This window comes from Dendrobates tinctorius, unplaced genomic scaffold, assembly GCF_039654945.1.
Source record: "Dendrobates tinctorius isolate UK_male_01 unplaced genomic scaffold, ASM3965494v1 ptg000302l, whole genome shotgun sequence".
Classification (NCBI taxonomy): Eukaryota; Metazoa; Chordata; class Amphibia; order Anura; family Dendrobatidae; genus Dendrobates; species Dendrobates tinctorius.
Window position 1 is genome coordinate 3,198,569 of NW_027361969.1, and position 23,722 is coordinate 3,222,290.

A 23,722-nucleotide genomic window follows, 5' to 3' on the forward strand; every position below is an offset into this window, starting at 1 on the left:
TTCAAGCTACTTTCAAGGCACAGTGCGAAGCAAAGAAGGGAAGTAGTGCCATTTTACAGTGCAGATTTTGTTGCACTTTGAAGGTGTCATGTCTCATTGTCGGAGCCCCTGAGGTGCCAGAACAGCAGAATCCCCTTAACTAACCCCATTTTACATATTGCATCTCTCAATGAATTCATCTAGGGGTGCAATGATCATATTGACACCACAGGTGTATTAGAATTTTATACCACTGGGCAGTGAAGACAAATTTACATTTTCATACTGGGGAAAAAAAAGAAAAGTGGCACCAAGGTGTGTCCCTCAATTTCTGCTGAATGTAGAATTATTCTTACTATGGTAGTACAGTGCTGCTTAGCATCATGACTAGACTCTGCAGGAACCCTATTTGCCTCCTGGAATGCAGATTTTCTAGAATAGTTTGCAGACTCCATATACAGAGCCCCTAAGTGCTAGCTAAGTAGATTTCCCCCTCAAATGGCCCCATTTTGGAAGTTATACCCGTTTGGGAATTTCTCTACAGATGTAGTGAAAATTTTGACTCCATGGGTGTTTTCCAGAAACAAGCAGTAGTAGATGTTGCCGAGTGAAATTTGCAAACTGCCATTGGAGTGACCAGTATGTTGTAGTAACCAGTACATTAAAGGGAACCTGTCAACACTTTTGGCCGCTATAAAATATGGCTACTTCTTTACAGGGCTTATCTACAGCATTCTATAATACGGTGTTGCAGATCTGGGTCCGGTGCCTCCCATCTAATTTGCAATGCCTGCCTCTTGTTTCATGACTCCCTGGCATCGTCGTCCTGTAAAACCACCGCAAGGGGGTCGCCCCATCAGCCGCTTCAGTACTCACTGTGCTGGAGGCTGCTTAATTCCTGGTATGTTTCTCACTCCTGGGGTTCAAAGGACTGGAGGCAGAGGCCAGGATAACCTCACAGTTCAGCTTTATTTTCCTCAGGACTAAGCACATCCAATACACCTCTAGGACTCTTGACACTGTACCAACAATACATTTTCTACAGCAACACTTAGTTAGGTCCATATATATTTGGACAGAGACAAGATTTTTCTAATTTTGGTTCTAGACATTACCACAATGAATTTTAAACAAAACAATTCAGATGCAGTTGAAGTTCAGACTTTCAGCTTTCATTTGAGGGTATCCACATTAAAATTGGTTTAAGGGTTTAGGCGTTTCACCTCCTTAACATGTCCCACCCTGTTTTTAAAGGGACCAAAAGTAATTGGACAGATTAAATAATTGTAAATAAAATGTTCATTTCTAGTACTTGGTTGAAAACTCATTTTTGGCAATGACTGCCTGAAGTCTTGAACTCATGGACATCACCAGATGCTGTGTTTCCTCCTTTTTGATGCTCTGCCAGGCCTTCACGGCGGTGGTTTTCAGTTGCTGTTTGTGGTCCTTTCTGTCTGAAGTTTAGTCTTTAACAAGTGAAATGCATGCTCAGTTGGGTTGAGATCAGGTGACTGACTTGGCCATTCAAGAATATTCCACTTCTTTGCTTTAATAAACTCCTTGGTTGCTTTGGCTTTATGTTTTGTGTCATTGGTCGTCGTTTCATACTACAGATGGACAATCAGTTTGGCTGCATTTGGCTGGATCTGAGCACACAGAATGGCTCTGAATACCTCAGAATTCATTTGGCTGCTTCTGTCCGGTGTCACATCAATAAACACTAGTGACCCAGTGCCACTGGCAGCCATGCATGCCCAAGCCATCACACTGCCTCTGCCGTGTTTTACAGATATGTTATGCTTTGGATCATGAGCTGTACCATGCCTTTGCCACACTCTTCTCTTTCCATCATTCTGGTAGAGGTTGACCTTGGTTTCATCTGTCCAAAGAATGTTCTTCCAGAACTGTGCTGGCTTTTTTAGATGTTTTTTTAGCAAAGTCCAGTCTAGCCTTTTTATTCTTGATGCTTATGAGTGGCTTGCACTGTGCAGTGAACCCTCTGTATTTACTTTCATGCAGTCTTCTCTTTTATGGTAGATTTGGTTATTGATACGCCTACCTCCTGTAGAGTGTTCACTTGGTTGGCTATTGTGAAGGGGTTTCTCTTCACCATGGAGATTATTCTGCGATCATCCACCACTGTTGTCTTCAGTGGGCGCCCAGGTCTTTTTGCATTGATGAGTTCACCAGTGCTTTCTTTCTCAGGATGTACCAAACTGTAGCTTTTGCCACTGCTAATGTTGTAGCAATTTCTTGGATGGGTTTCTTCTGTTTTTGCAGCTTAAGGATGGCTTGTTTCACCTGCATGGAGAGCTCCTTTGACCAGATGTTTCGTTCACAGCAAAACCTTCCAAATGCAAGCACCACACCACACCTCAAATCAACTCCTTGCCTTTTATCTGTTTAATTGAGAATGACATAACGAAGGGATTGCCCACACCTGTCCATGAAATAGCCTTGGAGTCAATTGTCCAATTACTTTTGGTCCCTTTAAAACAGGGTAGCACATGTTAAGGGGATGAAACTCCTAAACCCTTCATCCAATTTTAATGTGGATACCCTCAAATGAAAGCTGAAAGTCTGAACTTCAACTGCATCTGAATTGTTTTGTATAAAATTCATTGTGGTAATGTCTAGAACCAAAATTAGAAAAATGTCTCTGTCCAAATATATATGGACCTAACTGTAGCTTCTTTAGCTGCACCAGAATGGACCACAAAGTAACAGCGGAGCGAGGAGCCCGGTGAAAATGGCACTTTGACCTCCCTTCCTGTGACCGACCGTAGCCCATGAAGATACTCGTCTACTAGGTCGTCCACCCCCTTTTGGTTATCCTGTCCGTGTACTCGCTGGTGACCCACTTGACTACTTTATCAGCTCCCAGATTCTAGCTGACTAATCCACAGTGACTCATCCACTGGCTTCTCTGTTGTAGGTACCATACACATTTTCTCTGCTATGCACACTGTGTCAGCTAGGCTCCTTAGGAACAATGCCTTCTGACTCGTTCCAGGGGCTACACCCAACTGACTGGAACCAGGAAATCTATCTCAGCTAATTCCTGGTTAACCCTCCCCTAATTAACTCTCTAGTGTCCCCTGTTTAACCCTCTAGTTTCCTCCTAATGTGCTCCCATATGAATGTGCTCAGTGCCCTTATCTTGTGTCCATTTTCACTAACTGCACTGTCCCTTACTTATAATAGTATGGCAATAAACACATATAGCCTACACATAATGAACAAATGCGTAAATCCAAGACATTCAAATATGGCAAGCGTGTTCATGAAAACAGTAATATAAACTTCTACAGGGCTAGGCCTTGACCCTCTTACACTCCTGCGCAGGCGTACTTATCTTCCCTGTTGAGGGAAGAGTAAAGTACTGCAGTGCGCAGGCGCTGGGTCTCTGACTTTCCCTGGCCTCTGTGCACTGCAGTACTTTCCTCTGCTCTCAACAGGGCAGAGAAGTACGCCTGCGCAGAATAGCGATGCTGGGAAGTGATGAAGCAAGTTGGAAGGTGGCGTCGCAAGAAGATGGTAGGCGCTGGACCTGTGACACCCATCGGACCGGATTATAGAATGCTGTAGATAAGCCCTGAAAGGCAGTGGCTGCATCTTTATAGCTACCAAAACAGGTGATAGGTTCCCTTTAAGACCAGCTCATACTTCTGTAGACATGCTTCCGTAAATTAGGTGGGCTCTCATCACTACAGAAATGCCAGACATGTGGGCGCTAAATGTTTAGGCACACTGGGGCTCAGAATGGAGGGGGGGTATTTGGATTTGGGAGCTCAGAATTTGCTGACTTTCTTTTGAGGGATGAGGAGTTATTTAGCTTTTCCAGAGCCTTTGAACTACCAGTAATGTGGGAGCCCCCTATATTTCCACTGACAGATCACAGACCTGAGTGGGGACTTGCTTTTTTGGCTATTGAGTTGAAGATTTTATTGGGAAAGTTTTACGTAACATTTAGTATCACACTTATTTGGCACTCTACACTGAGAAATTACTTTGGGGTTTCCGTCTAAGGGCTCATAACTATTAGCGAGAAAAATAACGGTCCAATTTCCATGCGAATTCCCCCCCCCCCCCCCACGGAACCTCTGTATGATATGCGTATGCAATCCGTATGCATTGCGATTTTAACATGAGCTTTTACATACAGCAGTTCTCTCTATTAAATCTCATGTTAAAATAGCATTTTTAAAAAAACTGTACACATCGTTTTAAAATAGAATAATCTTCAAAAGAAGAAAAAAATAGAGCTAGATATATAGAGATATAGTAGAATAGCCGTTAATTCATTTGTCGGCTTCTGTAAAATAATTGCAGAAGCCGACCAGATAGGAGACATGGTTTACATATAGATAAGAACCAGAGGAATAAAGGCATAATGAAGTACAAAAGTATCAATAAATTATATTCGATATCTTGTAAAGTGCACAAAGTCATAGTGATGTGCCAATTAATATGCAGATGAAGACACACCCACGACAGCCCACTCCTCCAACCCAGATGGAAAAAAAATAGTAACTGCACACCCAGTATATATGTATCCCTACAAATAATTGCCTTGTGGCCGGATATAAAGTTAATCAGATCCCCAAACCTGGGTCCAATTAGGGAAACTACCATAATATATCCTGAGGGTAAGTGAGCCAGCAAATAGGGGCTGGCAGTAAACACACAAAGTAATCCAGAATATATGCAAAGTATAGAAGCTTACCAGAGGGTGCAGGAGGTGGAAGTGCACCTGGCTGTGAACCCCCGACACCCGTTTCGCAGTGCGCAAGGCCACTTTGTCAATGAGTTTGTGAACAGGTCTCACAGGACCTTCAAATACCCCATGACCCTGGTCACGTCACCAGAATCAACCAGTGAGTGGTACCGTCGGCGCTTGTGCTCTGAGGGCAGCAGGACCTGCTGCACAGAATGGGCATCATGCAGCACACACAAACACTGGTCAAAAGACCAGCCCACACAGCGTAAAGACGCCAATCTGCCAGCAGGACTCATACCACCGCAGAGCGATGCGCACGGCCACATGCAATTGTATATGATAAAACAGTGGGATAAACAATCGCCGAAATCTGTGCCAGCAGAAGCATTAATTATATAGGAATCATGTTTATACAAAGAATCGTCACACGTGCATATGTACATTTTTGTAACAAATGAGTCACATATATCCAATAACAATATGTAATCATGGTTCCCATGGCTGTAGAAACTGCTGAGTCTCGTTTTCAGGGAAAAGGTACCAAGCGAAGGTCCAGGGAGAAACGCAATATCATCAGGTCACTAGGTACAAAATATAATTGTATTTGTTGGCTCACTTACCCTCAGGATATGTTATCGTTCTTTCCCTAATTGGACCCGGGTTTGGGGATCTGATTGACTTTATATCTGGCCACAAGGCAATTCATTATTTGTAGGGATACATACTGTATATCCTAGGTGTGCAGTTACTGTTACGGAGTCTACTATACATATGAGGGAGTTTTTTCCATCTTGGTTGGAGGAGTGGTCTGTCGTGGGTGTGTCTTCATCTGCATATTAATTGGCACTTCACTATGACTTTGTGCACTTTGCAAGATATTTAATATATTTTGATACTTTTGTACTTGATCGTTTAGCTCCTTTTTTTTTCCTCTGGTTTTTATCTAAATGTTGGAGTGGATGTGGCCTCTGCCAGGGGTGGACAAACTGGTTTTGTTCTACTTCCTGGAATTGTAGCAGCCTATATGGGACTTCTATTGTTATGCAGTGGTTTACTATATGTAAACCATTAGTATCAGGGAGACTTATATTTGTCAGACTATTAATTTTATAACTGTTTGTGTAACATTTTGGATTTGTATTTGTTAAATGAAAAAAAATAATCACGGAAAAAAATTGTGTGGGCTCCTGCGCAATTTTCTCCACCAGAAAGGGAAAACCAGAGACAGAGGGAAGATATTAATAGCCTTTTAATCCGGCTATTTATAATCCTTTTTTTAATGGATTGTATTCGTCCGTATTTCTCGCAAGTGAGTATGAGCCCTAAATCTCAGTTACTTGACAGATGAAACCCCCAAGCGATCCATTCACTATATTGAGGCAGCAGAGTTTCTCTGGACACTGCCTGGCCTCTGTTCAGCGGTGTTATTTTCAGAAGTGCACAAAACTATGGTTGACCGCGCTTTTATGTTCACCTAAAAAGACGGACACTGCCGGGTTACAGGTCCTGTAGCATCCACAGTGTCTCAATCTGCCTCATTATAGGGAATATTTCTCCAGGGGTTCCATCTAAATCACGTAATTCAGAGATTTACATGGAACCCCTGATGTAAGCACTCAGTGCAGAGTGCAGGATAAATGTGCGCCGAGCCTTACTGCAATCTTTTAGAAGCAGAATGAACATTTCAACAGCAGATGAAAAATTGGTTTTATTTATTTTTTACACTATTCCTCGTACGTTATAAATGGTTAGACGACTTTATTTTTCGAGTCTGTGAAATTACAGCGATACCTAATTGATATCGGGTTTTTATATTTGGCAGTTGTCATGCACTTACACGCTTTTAGTTGCAAAAAGTAGTTTTTGCATCACCATATTTAGACAGCTATAATTTTTCCATATGAGACACATGACAACTTTTTTTTTTTTTTTTTTGCTGGACAAGTTGACGTTTTTATTTTTAGCATTTTCAGGCATGACATTTTTTGATCTTTGTTATGATTTTTCGGAGGTGGAATGAACAAAAATCAGCAATTCATGAAGGTTTTTGCGGGGGTTTGGTGTGGTAAAATTAATAAAGCAGCTTAATTCTTCATGTCAGTACAATTACAGCGATACCCCATTTATATACCATAATTTTTTCAATGTTTTGGTGCATTTACACAATAAAAAACTATTTTATAGAAAAAATTAGAACTATGACTTTTTTATTTTTCCGTTGACAGAGCTTTATAGCACCTTGTTTTTTGAGGGACCAGTTTTACTTACATTTGTCTCTTTGATCATGTTTTATTGCGCTTTTTGTTCAGCAGTATGATAAAGCTTTTTTTTTTACTCTTCGCCACGACAGCACCCACTGGAGGTATCGGATCCGCCCATTTGGAACAGGAAACCCTACAGGAAAGATAAAAGGGGCGGTCCGCCTTTCCTCCTCCTCAGTTTTGGTTTCCTGTTCCAAATGGAGCAGGATCCTGCAGGATCTTACCTGGGCCATGCATCCGCCTGTGCGGTCTCTTCGGGAACGGCAGGGGCTGCTGTCCGGAAGCAGCGTCGGGGGAGACTCCGTTTGACGGCTCCCCCCTCGTCTGGTGGCATAGTGGTAATGGCCGGGTCCGGGGAGGGCCGCCCGGTCTTACCAGGGAGCGGGCCGGTCTGGCATCCGGGAGATATCCCCCCCCCCCCCCTCCATCCCCATCGGTGGGGGTATAGCGTGGATGGTGAGGCCATGAGCGCGCGAACCGCGCGTGTCAATAGCGGTGGCGCGGGAGCGGGCCGGCGCCCGACGCTCCTATACCCCGGAAGTAATGGTTGAACTTCCGGGGTAAGATGGCGATGACACGGCGCATGCGCCCTGTGACAGGGCGACTTCCGGGGGTACGATAAGTGTATAGATAAAACAGCGCTGCAACGTTGGAACATGTCGTCCCCCGCAGAGTCGCAGACCCCAGCAGGGGATTCAGCTGGGGGCAACTCCACCAGGGACCGCAGCGCCAGGACAGAGACTGCCCGCAGGAGCGAGGCAGCAGAAACCGATCCAAACCGTCTCAGCCATCCGAACCGGTATTAAGCTTCACTGGGTGAGTGTGCAAAGCATATGCTCTACCTATTAAGCTAACCTCCTCTCCTCCCCCCCCCCTCCCCCCTCTCTTTACCTTTGACCTCCCACTTCAGTCAAAGAAAAAAGGAAAAACAAAACATAAAGAATGCGCATTATGTTCAGAGCCTCTCCCTGACTCCTACCCCAAAAAACTCTGCAAACAATGCATTAAAGAGACCAGGCAGGGGTCGACGATATCTTCTAAGGATATCCGAGCCATAATTAGGGAGGAAATACAAGCCATCAACCGCGCCAGCACTCCCGCAGAGTCCAGTCATAGAAAACAGGTCATTGTTAGTTCAGAGTCAGAGGAAGAACAGGAGTTAAACTCAGGCTCCGCATCCACGTCCTCATCATCATCCTCGGAGGTGGAAGGACGCTCATGTTTTCCACTGGACAGCGTAGATAACCTGGTAAAAGCGGTTAGAAATACTATGGGGTGTGAAGAGGAAAGGGGAGCCCAGACCGCGCAGGACATTATGTTTGCGGGATTGGCAGAGAAAAAGAGGAGATCATTTCCAGTGATACCGGCAATTAAAGATCTCATCAAAAGAGAGTGGGAAAAACACGACCAGAGGGGTTTTCTCCCATCCGCTTCAAAACGGAAGTATCCGTTCACTGATGAAGATCTATTAAAATGGACTAAAATACCAAAGGTGGACGCTGTCATATCCTCCACTTCCAAACAAACCTCGATCCCGGTCGAGGACGCAGGATTGTTAGACCCATTGGACCGAAAGGCTGAATCTTCGCTCAAAAGGTCCTGGGAATCCACCACCGGGGTATTCAAACCCGCAATAGCCAGCACATGTACTGCTAGGTCAATGCTGGTATGGCTAGATCAATTAGACCAGCAGATTGAGCAAAGAGTGTCAAGGGAGAAACTGCGTGCAGCCATCCCGTTGATAAGAGGGGCAGCTGCCTTTATGGCAGACGCTTCAGCGGACACCCTAAGACTGGCAGCAAGGTCGGCAGCCCTGGTGAATAACGCCAGACGCGCGCTGTGGATAAAGAGCTGGAAAGGGGATGCACAGTCAAAATCCAAAATTAGTGCAACCCCATGCGAGGGTGAGTTCCTCTTCGGAAAAGCCTTAGACGAAATTCTCGCCAAGGCAAAAGAAAGGAAAAAGGCCTTCAGTGATTCTCCCATTCCGTTTTATAGGAAAACCTTTAAGAGACGGCCATTCGGGAGAAGAAGACAATCGGACACAACGAATAGATGGGCCACGAAAGACGAAAAGCAGAAGGGTACCATCTTCAGAGGGCCAACATATAAAAATTAAAAGTTTAGACCCACCAGTTGGGGGTAGATTAAAAAAATTTTTTACCAAGTGGGAACAAATTGCGTTAAACCCATGGATTTTGAATATAATCAAGGAAGGAATAAAGATTGAATTCCTTCGGATCCCCTATGAGTTCTTTGTTATAACTCGCCTTAATTCCTCACTTCAGCAAAAGGCTCTCGAAGACGAGATTCGAGTCCTGCTAGCTAAAAAAGTTTTAGTTGACGTCCCTGAGGAACAACAGGGTAGAGGCTTTTACTCTCCCCTGTTTTTGGTGTCTAAACCAGACGGTACATTTAGAACCATTAATAATTTAAAGAAGCTAAATTCATTTATAAAAAATTATAAGTTCAAAATGGAATCAATCAGATCCACTATAAAGCTTCTTTTCCCAAATTGCGTAATGGCAGGGATTGATTTAAAAGATGCTTATTATCATCTCCCTATACACAACAGATTCCAGAAATACCTAAGAGTCGCAGTGGAAGTCGAGGGAAGGATTCATCATTTCCAATACGCGGCAATGCCCTTCGGGCTTTCCACGGCACCAAGAATATTTACCAAGGTGATGGCAGAAGTGATGGCCTACCTTCGCCAAAAGGACACACTAATTGTGCCATATCTAGACTACTTCCTAGTAATTGGGAATTCAGTCAAACAATGTACTGAACGCGTGACTGACGCAATCTCCTCTTTTCAGAGCCTTGGCTGGATCATCAATATCCAAAAGTCCAGACTCGATCCACAATCTCTCCAGACATTTCTAGGATTTCAACTAGATTCCTTGACCCAGAGATGTCTACTACCCCAGGTAAAAATCATCCTCACAAAACAAAAAATACAAGCAGCTATAGATAAACCACGTGTATCCTTAAGAGGAGCAATGTCACTATTAGGATCACTAAATTCTTGCACCCCGGCAGTCCGGTGGGCCCAGTACCATGTCCGTACGCTACAACACCAGATCCTCCAGGAGGATAAGCGACATAGTGGTCATTTACAGAGCAAAATAACCCTGTCACAAGAAGTCTTGACTTCCCTAGAGTGGTGGTTAGACGATGACCATTTATGTTCAGGAGTTCCATGGGTTATAGTTCCATCCTGTATCGTAACCACCGATGCCAATCCCCAGGGCTGGGGAGCCCACATGGAGAATGGGTTTTATCAGGGAAGGTGGAGTAAAGAGGAATGTGATTACTCATCTAATTTAAAAGAACTGACTGCAGTGTTCTATGCTCTATACAACTTCCTTCCGCAGCTCCAACAGAAGCATGTAAGGATCCTGTCGGACAATACCACCACAGTGGCATATATAAACAGACAAGGAGGAACTCGATCAGAGACTGATGTCTTCTGCGGCAAGAATTTTAAACTTAGCAGAAAACTATTTTTTGTCCCTCTCGGCCCTTCATATCAGAGGCGAGAGCAATCAAAAGGCAGACTTCCTAAGCCGTCACACTCTACGACAAGGAGAGTGGTGCCTCAATCGGAAGGTCTTCAGGGACATAGTAGCCGCATGGGGACAACCCGAGGTGGATCTTTTCGCCACAAGGGAGAACAGGCAGATAAAAACTTTTGCCTCCCTATCTCCGTCAGATCACCCAAACATACTGGACGCCTTTCTAGTTCCATGGAATTTCAACCTAGCGTATGCGTTCCCTCCATTGATCCTCCTACCTCAAGTAATTCGGAAGATCAGAGACGACAAAGCAAGAATAATCTTTAATAGCACCGTTCTGGCCAAAAAGACCGTGGTTTTCGTGGCTGCAGATTATGTCGATAACAGATCCTTGGGTCCTTCCGACTGCCAATCTACTCTCCCAAGGCCCCTTTTTCCACCCTCAAGTGCTCAGCTTGCACTTGACTGCGTGGAATTTGAGAGGCAGTTATTAAGGACAAGAGGATTCTCGGAGTCCTTAATTACTACACTACTACAAAGTAGAAAACAGTCCACAACCCAAATTTACACTAGAATATGGAAAAAATTTCTTCAATTCCATACAGTACCTCATACAACAGAAGTTCCGATAATCCCAATCTTGGAATTTCTGCAGAAGGGGAAAGACTTAGGCTTAGCAGTAAATACACTGAGAGTACAAATATAGGCATTAGGAGCACTATATGGCCATAATATAGCAGGCAACAAGTGGATAACTCGTTTTATTACAGCATGTGAACGAATAGCTCCAATCCACATACCCTCCGTCCCTACATGGGATCTAAATCTGGTCTTAGACGCCCTAACGGTAGACCCCTTTGAGCCGATCGACACAATACCCTTCAAATACTTAGCACTTAAAATGGCCCTCTTAGTATCACTGACCTCAGCTAGAAGAGTGGGTGATATTCAGGCCTTGTCAATAGATCCACCTTTTTTCCAAGAATACCAAGACATATTAGTATTAAAACCAGACCCTGCCTACCTGCCAAAAGTGGCAACAAAATACCATAGATCTCAGGAGATACTCCTCCCAACCTTCTATAAAAATCCCTCTACTCCGGAAGAGCAGAAGTTCCATACTCTGGACGTCAAAAGAACTGTCCTAAAATGTATTGAGAGGTCCAACAGTTGGAGGCAGAGCAGGGCCCTATTTGTTTCATTTCAGGGCTTGAAGAAGGGGTATGGAGTCACGAAGAGCACCATTTCCCGGTGGATCAGAGAGGCCATTCGTTTAGCCTACTCCGCAAAAAACGAAGATCCTCCAGGGAACATCAGGGCGCATTCCACCAGGGCAATGGCAACCTCTTGGGCGGAAAAGGGAGATGTTCCGATTGAAACTATATGTAAGGCGGCAGTTTGGTCATCCCCTTCTACCTTCTATAAGCACTACAGACTTGATCTTTCATCAACCTCTGACTTAAGCTTTGGCAGGACTATCCTTGGCACGGTGGTCCCACCCAGGTGATGGTCTCTGGAATCTCTCCAGTGGGTGCTGTCGTGGCGAAGAGTAAAAAGCCGGATTACTTACCGGTAATGCTCTTTTAATGAGTCCACGACAGCACCCGCTCACTTTCCCCCCTAAAGATATCAATAGTTAAAGTATATTAACCAAATAATGGATAAGAAAGATGTTAAAATAAGAGAACATTGCCTAATCCTTGGCGGTCCTTCTGGTACTCTGAAACGTAAAACTGAGGAGGAAAGGCGGACCGCCCCTTTTATCTTTCCTGTAGGGTTTCCTGTTCCAAATGGGCGGATCCGATACCTCCAGTGGGTGCTGTCGTGGACTCATTAAAAGAGCATTACCGGTAAGTAATCCGGCTTTTTTTTGTTCTTTTGCCTGGTTTTGTATAACTTTTTTTTTTTTTTTTTTTTTTTGCAGTGTTCACTGAAGAGCTTCACTCTAGTTGGGACAGTTTATTAGTTCACTAGTGGGACAGTTTTATAGTTCGGGACGTTTCGGACACATGGATACCAAATGTGTACCAAAACAAGTTAAAAAAAAAAAAAAAAAAAAAAAAATTCAATAAATACATCTATTCATGTAAAAAAAAGTACACATTTGGTCGCGTCCAGAACGGCCCGATCTATAAAACTGTCCTACTAGTTAACTCCTTCACTGCACACCGTAAAAAAATTGGAACAAAAACCTTTGCTTTTTCATCATGCTGTCGAACAAGCAGTGGAATATACCACAATCAAAAAGTCAAATCGAAATAAAATATTAATGATGAAAATGTCATCTTGTCCCGTACAAGATCCATTCATCTCCAATAGTGGAAAAAGTAAAAAGTTGTAACACTCAGAATAAGTGCCAAAACATTAAACTATAAATTGGGTATCGCTGTAATCGTACTGACCAGAAGAATAAAGCTTCCTTATCAATTTTGCCACACGCTGAACGGCACTAAACCTCCCCCCTCCCCCAGAAAAAAACACAATTCCTGAATTGCTGGTGTTTGTTTATTCTGCCTTCCAAAAATTGTAATAGAAAGCAAATGAAAAAGTCATGTGCCAGAAAATGGTACTAATAAAGTCAACTGGTCTAGAAAAAAAAAAAAAGCCATCACATGGCTCAGCTCCCATTTATCCTATGCTCTGCACTGAACTCTTACACTGGGGTTTCCGTGTAAATCTCTTAAATACATGATTCAGATATCTTCCACCGGGGATTCTACCCTATAATGAGGCAAATGGAGGCGCTGTGTCCGTGTTTTTAGTCATACATAAAAGCGTGGTCTGACAGTTTTGTGCACCTCTGAAAAGGACACTGCTGAACAGAGGCCAGACGTAGTCCAGAGTAACTGCTTCCCCATTATAGTGAATGGATCCCATGGGGTATAAAGTTACTCTTAGATTTAGATGGAAACCCCAAAGTAAATGCTCAGCGTATAGCGCCGGATAAATGTGATCCCTAACGATCTATAAAATGTTCCCAATGACAGCTTCAACTCAAGCCACAAAAAAGCAAGTCCCCACTCAGTTCTGTCCTCTGCTAAAGGAAATATAGGCTTCCACATTACTGGCAGTACAAAGGCTCTGGAAAATCACGATGGCTGCTCACCTCCCTAGAAAAAATTCAGCAAATTCTGCCCTCTCAAATCCAAATGCCCCCCTCCCTTGTGAGCACATTTAGTGTCCACATGTTTGGCATTTCTGTAGCAACGAGAGCCCGCCTAATCTATGGGTGCGTGTCTCCGGAAGCATGGGCTACGCATAATGTACTGGGCACTATAACATACTGGTCATAATCATGGCAGTTTGCAATTTTCACTCTGTAACATCCACTGCTGCTTATTTCTATAAAACACTTATGGAGTCAAAATCATCACTAAACCTTTAGATAAAACCCAAAGGGGTGTAATTTCCAAAATGGGGTCACTTGAGGGGGAATTCTGGTCTTGTGGCATTTAGGATCTCTTTATATGGAGTCCGTAAACTATTTTATAATAATTTGTTCTCCAAGAGTCAAATAGCACTCTGTCCATCCCAAGCCTTAGGCCTCTTATAAACTTCAGTTTTTACAATCAGTCACAATCCGCCAGGTTTTGAAAAAAACGGATCCACAATTTTTTTTTTTTGAGGATCTGTTTTTTTTCCCCATTGACTTCCATTATTGGCGGATTGTGACGGATTGCTGTCCGTTGCATCCGGTTTTTTTGCGGATCCGCCAAAAGTTGCTGTCCGTCACCATCCTCAAACATTTCAAAACGGAGCTTGCAACGTTTTTTCTCTGGCGGATCCTCCAGACACTGTTTTAACCCAAAATTCTTTCTGGGTGCCGGACAAAAAAATTTTTTTTTCGCGCGCTCTTTCTCTCTCTCGCGCGCGCTCTTTCTCTCTCTCGCGCGCGCTCTTTCTCTCTCTCGCGCGCGCTCTTTCTCTCTCTCGCGCGCGCTCTTTCTCTCTCTCGCGCGCGCTCTTTCTCTCTCTCGCGCGCGCTCTTTCTCTCTCTCGCGCGCGCTCTTTCTCTCTCTCGCGCGCGCTCTTTCTCTCGCGCGCGCTCTTTCTCTCGCGCGCGCTCTTTCTCTCTCTCGCGCGCGCTCTTTCTCTCTCGCGCGCGCTCTTTCTCTCTCTCGCGCGCGCTCTTTCTCTCTCTCTCGCGCGCTCTTTCTCTCTCTCTCGCGCGCTCTTTCTCTCTCTCGCGCGCTCTTTCTCTCTCGCGCGCGCTCTTTCTCTCTCGCGCGCGCTCTTTCTCTCTCGCGCGCGCTCTTTCTCTCTCGCGCGCGCTCTTTCTCTCTCGCGCGCGCTCTTTCTCTCTCGCGCGCGCTCTTTCTCTCTCTCTCGCGCGCGCTTTCTCTCTCGCGCGCGCGCTCTTTCTCTCTCGCGCGCGCGCTCTTTCTCTCTCGCGCGCGCGCTCTTTCTCTCGCGCGCGCGCGCTCTTTCTCTCTCGCGCGCGCGCGCTCTTTCTCTCTCTCGCGCGCGCGCTCTTTCTCTCTCTCGCGCGCGCGCTCTTTCTCTCTCTCGCGCGCGCGCTCTTTCTCTCTCTCGCGCGCGCGCTCTTTCTCTCTCTCGCGCGCGCGCTCTTTCTCTCTCTCTCGCGCGCGCTCTTTCTCTCTCGCGCGCGCTCGCTCTTTCTCTCTCTCGCGCGCACGCTCTTTCTCTCTCGCGCGCGCTCGCTCTTTCTCTCTCTCGCGCGCACGCTCTTTCTCTCTCTCTCGCGCGCGCGCGCTCTTTCTCTCTCTCGCGCGCGCTCTTTCTCTCTCGCGCGCGCGCGCTCTTTCTCTCTCTCGCGCGCGCGCGCTCTTTCTCTCTCTCGCGCGCGCGCGCTCTTTCTCTCTCGCGCGCGCGCTCTTTCTCTCTCTCTCGCGCGCGCGCTCTTTCTCTCTCTCGCGCGCGCGCTCTTTCTCTCTCGCGCGCGCGCGCTCTTTCTCTCTCTCGCGCGCGCGCGCTCTTTCTCTCTCTCGCGCGCGCTCTTTCTCTCTCTCTCGCGCGCGCTCTTTCTCTCTCTCTCGCGCGCGCTCTTTCTCTCTCTCTCTCGCGCGCGCTCTTTCTCTCTCTCGCGCGCGCGCTCTTTCTCTCTCTCTCTCGCGCGCGCTCTTTCTCTCTCTCTCGCGCGCGCGCTCTTTCTCTCTCTCTCGCGCGCGCGCTCTTTCTCTCTCTCTCGCGCGCGCGCTCTTTCTCTCTCTCTCGCGCGCGCGCTCTTTCTCTCTCTCTCGCGCGCGCGCTCTTTCTCTCTCTCTCGCGCGCGCGCTCTTTCTCTCTCTCTCGCGCGCGCGCTCTTTCTCTCTCTCGCGCGCGCGCGCTCTTTCTCTCTCTCGCGCGCGCGCTCTTTCTCTCTCTCTCGCGCGCGCGCTCTTTCTCTCTCTCTCGCGCGCGCGCTCTTTCTCTCTCTCTCGCGCGCGCGCTCTTTCTCTCGCGCGCGCTCTTTCTCTCGCTCGCGCGCGCTCTTTCTCTCGCTCGCGCGCGCTCTTTCTCTCGCTCGCGCGCGCTCTTTCTCTCGCTCGCGCGCGCTCTTTTTCTCTCGCTCGCGCGCGCTCTTTTTCTCTCGCTCGCGCGCGCTCTATTTCTCTCGCTCGCGCGCGCTCTTTTTCTCTCGCTCGCGCGCGCTCTTTCTCGGCCATCGATTCCTTTAAATTTCCTCATTTTCAGGATCCGTCTAAAAACGGATCCTGTGCCATCTGTTCACATCAGTTGAGAACGGATCCGCTTGTCTGCCTTTTTGGCGGATTGTAACTGATGCAAAAAAACTGAAGTGTGAAAGAGGCCTTAGTGTGTGGGTAAGCAGTGCGGTACAGCCACATATGGGGTATTATCACATTCAGCAGAAGTTGTGGGACACATTTTGACACCATTTTTACCCATTTCCCTGTGTGAAAATGCAAACTCTTGGGCTAAAACAATTTTTTTTTCTTAAATGTTATTTTTACAAAAAAAAAAGTTTATTAATATGAAGTTATATCAAACATGTTTGACCACTATCCTGAAGTACAATGTGTCGCGAAAACCAGTCTCCGAATCACTGGGATACGTTTAAATGTTCCAGAGTTATAAACCACATAAAGTGACAGTGGTTAGAATTGTAAAATCTGGCCTGGTCATGAAGGCGAAAACAGGCTCTAGGATGAAAGGGTTAATGGTCCTGGATTTAAAAAGGGATGTCTTAAAAGCCTCCTCTGCTAACTCCATGGTGAGAGGTGGAGACTGCTTCTCTGATGTGTAAATATGGTATGTTAGTGAGAATAATAATCACTTTTGGTATATTTTAGGCATGCAAAAAAACTCCACCCCAGAGGCAAAGAAAGAGAAAAATAGACGAGGAAGAAGAGGAATCAAAGAGGCATAAGAGGTAAGCTCTAAATACGGCTGCTATTCTGGTATTATTTCATTGTACTGTAAGGCGTCGTTCACGTTTTTATTTCCATTTTTGGATCCATTTTTGTATATGTAAAATGGAAATTAAAGGGTTCAGTGCCAAATTAGGTAATTTAAATGTGGACGGCAATTTCCTAAATTGTCGTTTTTTGTTTTTTTTTGTGCATTCTGATTTTTAGCATGATGAGTCGGTGGTACAAGCATCATAATGTATGTTCATCAGCCGTGTCATCTGTTAGCAAATTTTTTTCAGCACTTTGAGTGCTCATGACACTGGAGGTGTTCAGATACCATTTTAGTAAAAATGAATTAGTTGCAAGCTCTAAATTTGTTGTGCGACAGCACTTTGCAGAGATGTTTTCCCAGACACGCATGCCTGAATAGCCTGAATAAATCTGGGGCTACACTATGGCGTGTTGACCAAAAGCAATTCTCAGGCAATTCGCCAGAAACGTGTCACCATGTAGTAATAGCCATATTCAGACATTCGTGTCTTTGAACCCCTGTGAGACATTTCTTTTTAGGCTCTCTTAGAAAATGGTTATTCTTGTGGTGGTCACCAGTTAGCCTTCAGTTGGCTTTTTCTTGCTAATAAGTTAATAAATAAGCTAAACAGTTTTTGGCGGAAAAAAGGGGTATATAGAAGAATAAATTTGACAACATCTGTGGACCCTTTTTGAATCTTTTATTGCTATCATGTGGAGTACTCTTGAGAGATAACATATGGCAATTTCTGGCTTTGTTTTTCAGATTCTGCTCTTTAGGGTAACTGTGGAACGCTTCACCCTACTTTCCCAAAATATAGCGACTGAGAGAATAGTGTGGTGCCATCCACATCATCCACTCTCTGGTCGGTGAGGTAGGATCTTTCCCCCTGACACTTAAAGCGTGTCTCAGGGTGAATCATGGTGGCCAGTCCCTTGCCTTTTCCCCACCACAGCCCTCTCCTAGGAGCGGTGCCGGGAGGAAGACGGATCACTTTTCAATGGCCCTCCCCTACTCGAGGCCGGCACTGTTTTCTGCACCTTCCATGACAGTGGGTGAATGAAGATGCTGTTTGCTGTTGACCCCCTCCTCACCTGGGGCTTCTAATGTCGTCCTTGGCAAGGAGGAAAAGGAGTCCGGATCTCGCCCAGTCAGGCACCCTTCCTTTTACCACATTGCCTGTTCAAGCGTTAAGCGGAGGCGGACATCACAGTTCTCTGCTCCCTTCCAGTAGATGTGTTCCAGCGCAAATGTGAGCTCAGTTAAAATTTAATCTCTGGTCTCTCCCAATGTTTTCTTGGGCCTTAGCCACACACCCCTCTCACGCGAGCCAATTAGGAAGTGAGGGCTTGAGCAGTCTTTTTCTTCTACTTCCCCTTCTTTATCAGGCTAGATTCGGGCACTGCCCCAATGCGCACCAGTCAATAGTGTTCTTTGTCTTGCGCTCCTGTTCCAGCCTATGGGAGCCTTGCTCTCATTTCAGGCCGGGTCTGGATGCCGACCACTTTGTGAGCACCATCCATTTAGCGTGAGAGGTCTCATTCAAGCATTTTTTTTCCTCCCATAAGAGCACTCCTTTAATTTTCCTCAGCACTCTCTGCTTATTTCTGCCTGTCACAATCCAATTTTAGATTTATGGCAGTTCTGGTTCCACTGTTTAAATGGAGCTTTTTCCTTTTGGACCATCAGGAGTTAATGTCAGTTTTTCCCCGCTGGCAATCTGGTGTTACTTCAGTGCTGCTGGGTCAGTTGATGTGGGTGGTGACCACTCCCACCATCCTTTAAAAGGTCACCTGATGCGTCAGCTGACTGTTGGTGGTAGTTTTTCTGGAGACCAGCCAAAGTGTGAGTAGCTCTCTGGTGCCTGCGTGTATCAGCTGCTAGAGGTCCTGGTGTCTTATCCTACGCTGCGGGGGAGTTTGGAGTCCGGCTTCAGTGTCTTCTGCAGAGTGGAGCTTGGCAGCAGCATCAGGAAGCTAATTGTGGTGTTTATCAACTTGTCCCTTTTGGTGTTTGTCACTTTCCCCTGTGTATATTATCTGCAGAGGTGAGGCTAGTGCACTTTGCCAGCCAGTGCACTAGCCAGGGCAGTAATAGGTGACTACTAGGGGACTTGGTTCGTGATGGCAGCGGGGGGGGAAGGACCTGCGTAGTGCGTTAGGGGAGTGCAGGGATAGGCTCAGGTTTGAGCTCAGGTGATGACCATCCCTCATTCCCTATGGGTGTAAGAGCCTTCCTCCTTTTCCACCACGTTGCTTGTGAGTTGTGCCGTCTGCTGATTTGCCACCCGTTGGGTCGGGTCACACCATCACACCGCCCCTTCCTTCACATTGCTGAAGTTGCTTTCTCTCCGGTACCTACAAGATGCTGCTACTATTGCTGCAATTATCTCCTCCACCAGGAACGGGTAGGCTCTGTCCAGGGTCAAGATTTTCCTCCATCTAGGCCTAGCCCTCCTCAGCATCCCTTCTCATCTCCAGGGAGGCTCTGGTCCTACATATGTACCGTCCCTTCCATTCCACTATCCAGTACACTTGTGCCCTCTACATGAAGATGTGGCCCACAGGTCAAGCCTCGGCATTCTGCATGGACTGCAGCCCTCGGTTTCCCACTCCTCCTTCCCAGAGGGTGCCGCCCTGGTCTGATCTTGATTCCCAGTCTGATTCTGACCTTGTCTTCCAAACTCCAGGCAGCCTTTTCATTGGCAATCAATCAGTACCTCAATATTAAGTATGAGAAGAGCCCCCCCCCCCCCCCTCCGGACAACTGAACACTTAAAAAAGCTAAACACCCCCCCCCCCCCCCTCCTTTCACCACGGTCTTTGCCAATCACAAGGAGTTTGAGGCTATGTTTGTCAAACAGTGCGAGCACCCAGAAAAGCCTTTTCCAGACAGAAGGCAGTTAGCTATTCCATATACCTTCTATATCCCTTCAGCCCCCATTTCCTCAGCAAATGGGCAGAATCCCAGCTGTGGACTCTCCAGTCTCTCATCTGTCCATTAAGACGGTCCTGTCTCCCAGACTGTTCTGTCAAGGACACCGGTGCCAGACAGATTAAAGCCCTGGCCAAGTCTGCATTTGAGGCTTCTGGTGTTTCTCTGTCCAGCCTTCACTTCCACCTGGGTTGTCAAATCGGTTTCTGCCTGGGCAAAGCTTCTTCAGCAGGTCATTTTATCAACAGCCTCATCTGAAGAGCTTGGTGACCATGCAGATCAGATAGCTCATGCAGTTAAATGCTTGCTGCGTCCCTTGATGCCACCTGCTATTCTGCTCGAGTTGCCAGCAATATTGCAGCCATATGCAGGATTCGATAGCTCAAAACCTGGATTGCGGATCCTATATCCAAAAAGTTTGTTACCAATCCCCCCTTTCAGGGCTCACGTCTTTTTGGGTCTGAGCTGAATCAGCTTCTCTCATATGCCACTGTGTTTAAGAGTAACTCTTCCTCCGCCAAAACCAAAGCATCTGTTTACAAGGAAATATTCTCTCCCATTTTGTCCCTTTTGATAATGCTCATCCTCCAGGATCCCCTCTCAGCGAGACCTGTCTTCCGCCTGGTGAGACTCCAGGAAGCCGCCCTTTAAACCAACTCCGGCATGGTGCTCTAAATCCCCGCTCTGCCAGATCTTCTGTTGCCCGATCCAATAGATTCTCCCTGGCAATACAAGTTACCCCACTTGGGATATCTCTCAGGTCAGTGGTAGTCTTCTCTTCTGGGACACGTGGCTCTCCATATTCGACAACATCTGGGTCAGGGAGGTTGTCACCACAGCTTACAGGATGGCATGTTCTTGTCTCCCATGCAGATGTTTTTTCATGTCCTGTCCTCCAAGGGTTATATCTCAAATTCCTGGCTTCCTCAAAGCTATTGATTCTCTTCTCCGAACAGGGTTCCTCATACCCGTTCCCTCCCAGGAACGTTTCTTGGGTTTCTATTCCAACCTTGGTGCCAAAGACAGGATCGCTTACTCTGTCCGATCCTGAACCTCAGACTTCAAAACAAACAGATGCGCCTCCACAGTTTACGAATGGAATCCCTCCGCTCGGTGATTGCCTCCATGTAGCCTGAGGAGTTCTTTTGCTTAGTGGAAATTCAGGATGTTTGTCTTCACATCCTGATCTGTCCAATACATCAGAAGTTAGTGCTCCTCTTGAACAGTGAAACACAATCAGTTCAGTCTTCACCTTTGGTATGGCCACTGCTCTGAGTGTTTGGAAAAGTTATGGTGAGCATGTGGGCCAGGCATGGTACGTTTGTGAGGGTTGACAAGCTTCAAAGCTGCCACCAAGTTAAAGCTATAGGTTGAGGGGCAATAACCACAGATCATTCTGGTCTGTTAAACCGCATACTGCTGTAAGCAGATTAGCATCAGCACAGCCTTTTGCCCCTTGGCAGAGGCAGAGCTGCAAAGCTTCCAGCTTGCAACTGATAAAGTTTGTTAGATGGAGATAAGGAGCAGGTACAGGAACTGCTGTAGAAGGTGGGGGCAACCCTGATTGAACCAGGGCCCCCACAACCCTTGGTGTCGGTAGCACGTGTTCAAAGACATAATTAAACTGGGTCTCGGCTTCCACAATGTTCACACTGTGTAGCCTCCCTGGCCACAAGCACTTGTCCAGGTGTCTGTGGTTAAGTGGGCCTTTCAAGTCACATTGTTGGTCAGGGCACGGCTGATATTATGGGACACATGCTTGTGTAAGACGGGGATGACACACTTGGAGGAAAAGTGGCAGCTGGCAACCAAGTATCGATGGACAGGTTCAGTCTCCACAAGCCTAAATGACACCGTTTCCAGGACAAGCAGTCTGGAAATGTGGCCATTTAGCATTGTAGCTGGTGGGTGGCTGCGTATTTATGCTTGCATTCCAAAGACTGGGATAGTTACCACTGAACACTGTAATGGGACAAAGATTCAGTTGATGACAGTGGTTGCAAATGTGCAACGGCGGGAGCAGGGTGGAAATGATCTTTGCCTACGTCTTGGACAGGGGATTGGTGTGCCGTAACACGAGGCAGTGGTGTCACCCGCAGACACTGTTTCTGGACCCTGACGTCTGGCTCATGTAATCAGGTGCTTTGCTTGCATGTGCCAGAATATTCTGTTGGTGGTCAGGCTGGTAGTCATGCGGCCTTTGCTGATGCTGACATGGCAGATGTTGCAATTGGATTTATTTGGGTTAACTGAACTGTCTATAAAAAAAACCACCACACTCGTGAACACCTAATCCTTGACTTGGCAACTTAACCATTGTTGGTGCTCTTGGGAGCAGTTGCTCGTCTTGTCTGTGGCCACAGCACTGCTTCTTCCTGCCTGTTGTGGTGCTGTGGATCGCTACCCCTGTTCGCTGCTTTCCTCACTCTGCATGTCACCTTCCCAGGTTGGTTCAGTGACTTCATCATACACCAGCTTGTTGTCACAGTGTAGGACAAACTAAGTGCTACACAAATGGGGAAGGGAGGGCCCAACACTAGGAAAGTGAGAGGGGAAACAGGGTGATGATAGATCTGCCTTGGGTTCTCCAAAGACCCTAAATGGGTAATGCACCCCTCGCTGAGCATGATGCCTAATTCCTGCCAGACCCTAGTGGTAAGCTATGCTTAGGGAAGGAAGCGGTGAACGCTGGTCAAATCCTTCTATCACTTAAGACAACTAGGATACACAAAACAAGATAACTCAGCTTGAGTAGACTCAGAGAAATACCAACGTCCTTCAAGCTCCAAAGAAGACGCTAGCCGACTGCTACAGCTCCAAGCCAGGGAGGTGCAAATAGAAAATAGCAATATCACCCGCAACTCCCAACAAGACGTTGGAAGTTATAAACACCCAGATCCAGTTAACACCATTAGAGCTGGGGGAGTCTACAAAACAAACTGCTGAGAACCTCTGCTACTCTGCTACCAGATGCAGTGCAACGGTTTGCAGCGTATGACACATCCGTGACACTTGTCTTTAACTACCGCACCCTGGCCTCTCGCCATGCCCGATCCAACAGGGAGGACATTGCATGTAGCGATCAAATATTTGAGACAGGCAGTATCCGAAATAAAGTTACATCCAGGTACCCTCTAAGTGACGTCTTCTCTGGTGTTTTCTTTCTATTCTTCATCTTGTCCAGACGCCATGATGACTTTTCATATCCTCAGTCTGTGCAGATTTCCTTCTTCTCCAGTCCTTCAAAATAAGTGTAATTATAATGCTTAAAGGGGTTGTCTGGGCTTTTCACATAATCTCAGTACATATCTGGGCTGCAAAATTATGACAATAAGTAATTTACTTTCTGTCACTAGTTTGCACGGTTTTCTAGTTATTCTGAACAGAATGTCCAAGGCGGGGTGTGTTATGGCATTGAAATGAGAACTAGTCATAACCTCCTACTCTACTCCAAACATGCCCTCTATAGCAACAACCCCTTTAATAAATATATCTACCCTTCGCGGTGCCCCTGAATAATTGCCCTGCACTATATGACCCCCACTTTGTCCCTCTTAACCCCTTAAGCCCCAAGGGTGGTTTGCACGTTCGTGACCGGGCCAATTTTTACAATTCTGACCACTGTCCCTTTATGAGGTAATAACTCTGAAACGCTTCCATGGATCCTGGTGATTCTGACATTGTTTTCTCGTGACATAATGTACTTCATTTTAGTGGTAAAATTCCATTCAGATAACTTGCGTTTATTTGTATAAAAAACGGAAATTTGGCGAAAATTTTGAAAATTTCGCCATTTTCCAACTTTGAATTTTTATGCACTTAAGTCACAGATACGGCACAAAAAACTTAATAACATTTCCCACATGTTTACTTTACATCAGCACAATTTTGGAACCAAAATTTTTTTTTTTGTTAGGAAGTTATAAGGGTTAAAAATTGACCAGCGATTTCTCATTTTTGCAACACCA

At 46.1% G+C, this 23,722-nt stretch overlaps 1 long non-coding RNA gene across 1 annotated transcript in view; it reads left to right on the forward strand.

Annotated features, from left to right (window-relative positions):
• LOC141073473 (uncharacterized) overlaps positions 1 to 16,801 on the forward strand; it is a 44,652-nt gene extending 27,851 nt beyond the window's left edge. Inside the window, exon 3 of the long non-coding RNA XR_012226968.1 lies at positions 16,730 to 16,801. This is a non-coding gene — a long non-coding RNA (uncharacterized lncRNA). The remainder of the gene's footprint in view (positions 1 to 16,729) is intronic.
• Positions 16,802 to 23,722: the final 6,921 nt, after the last annotated feature.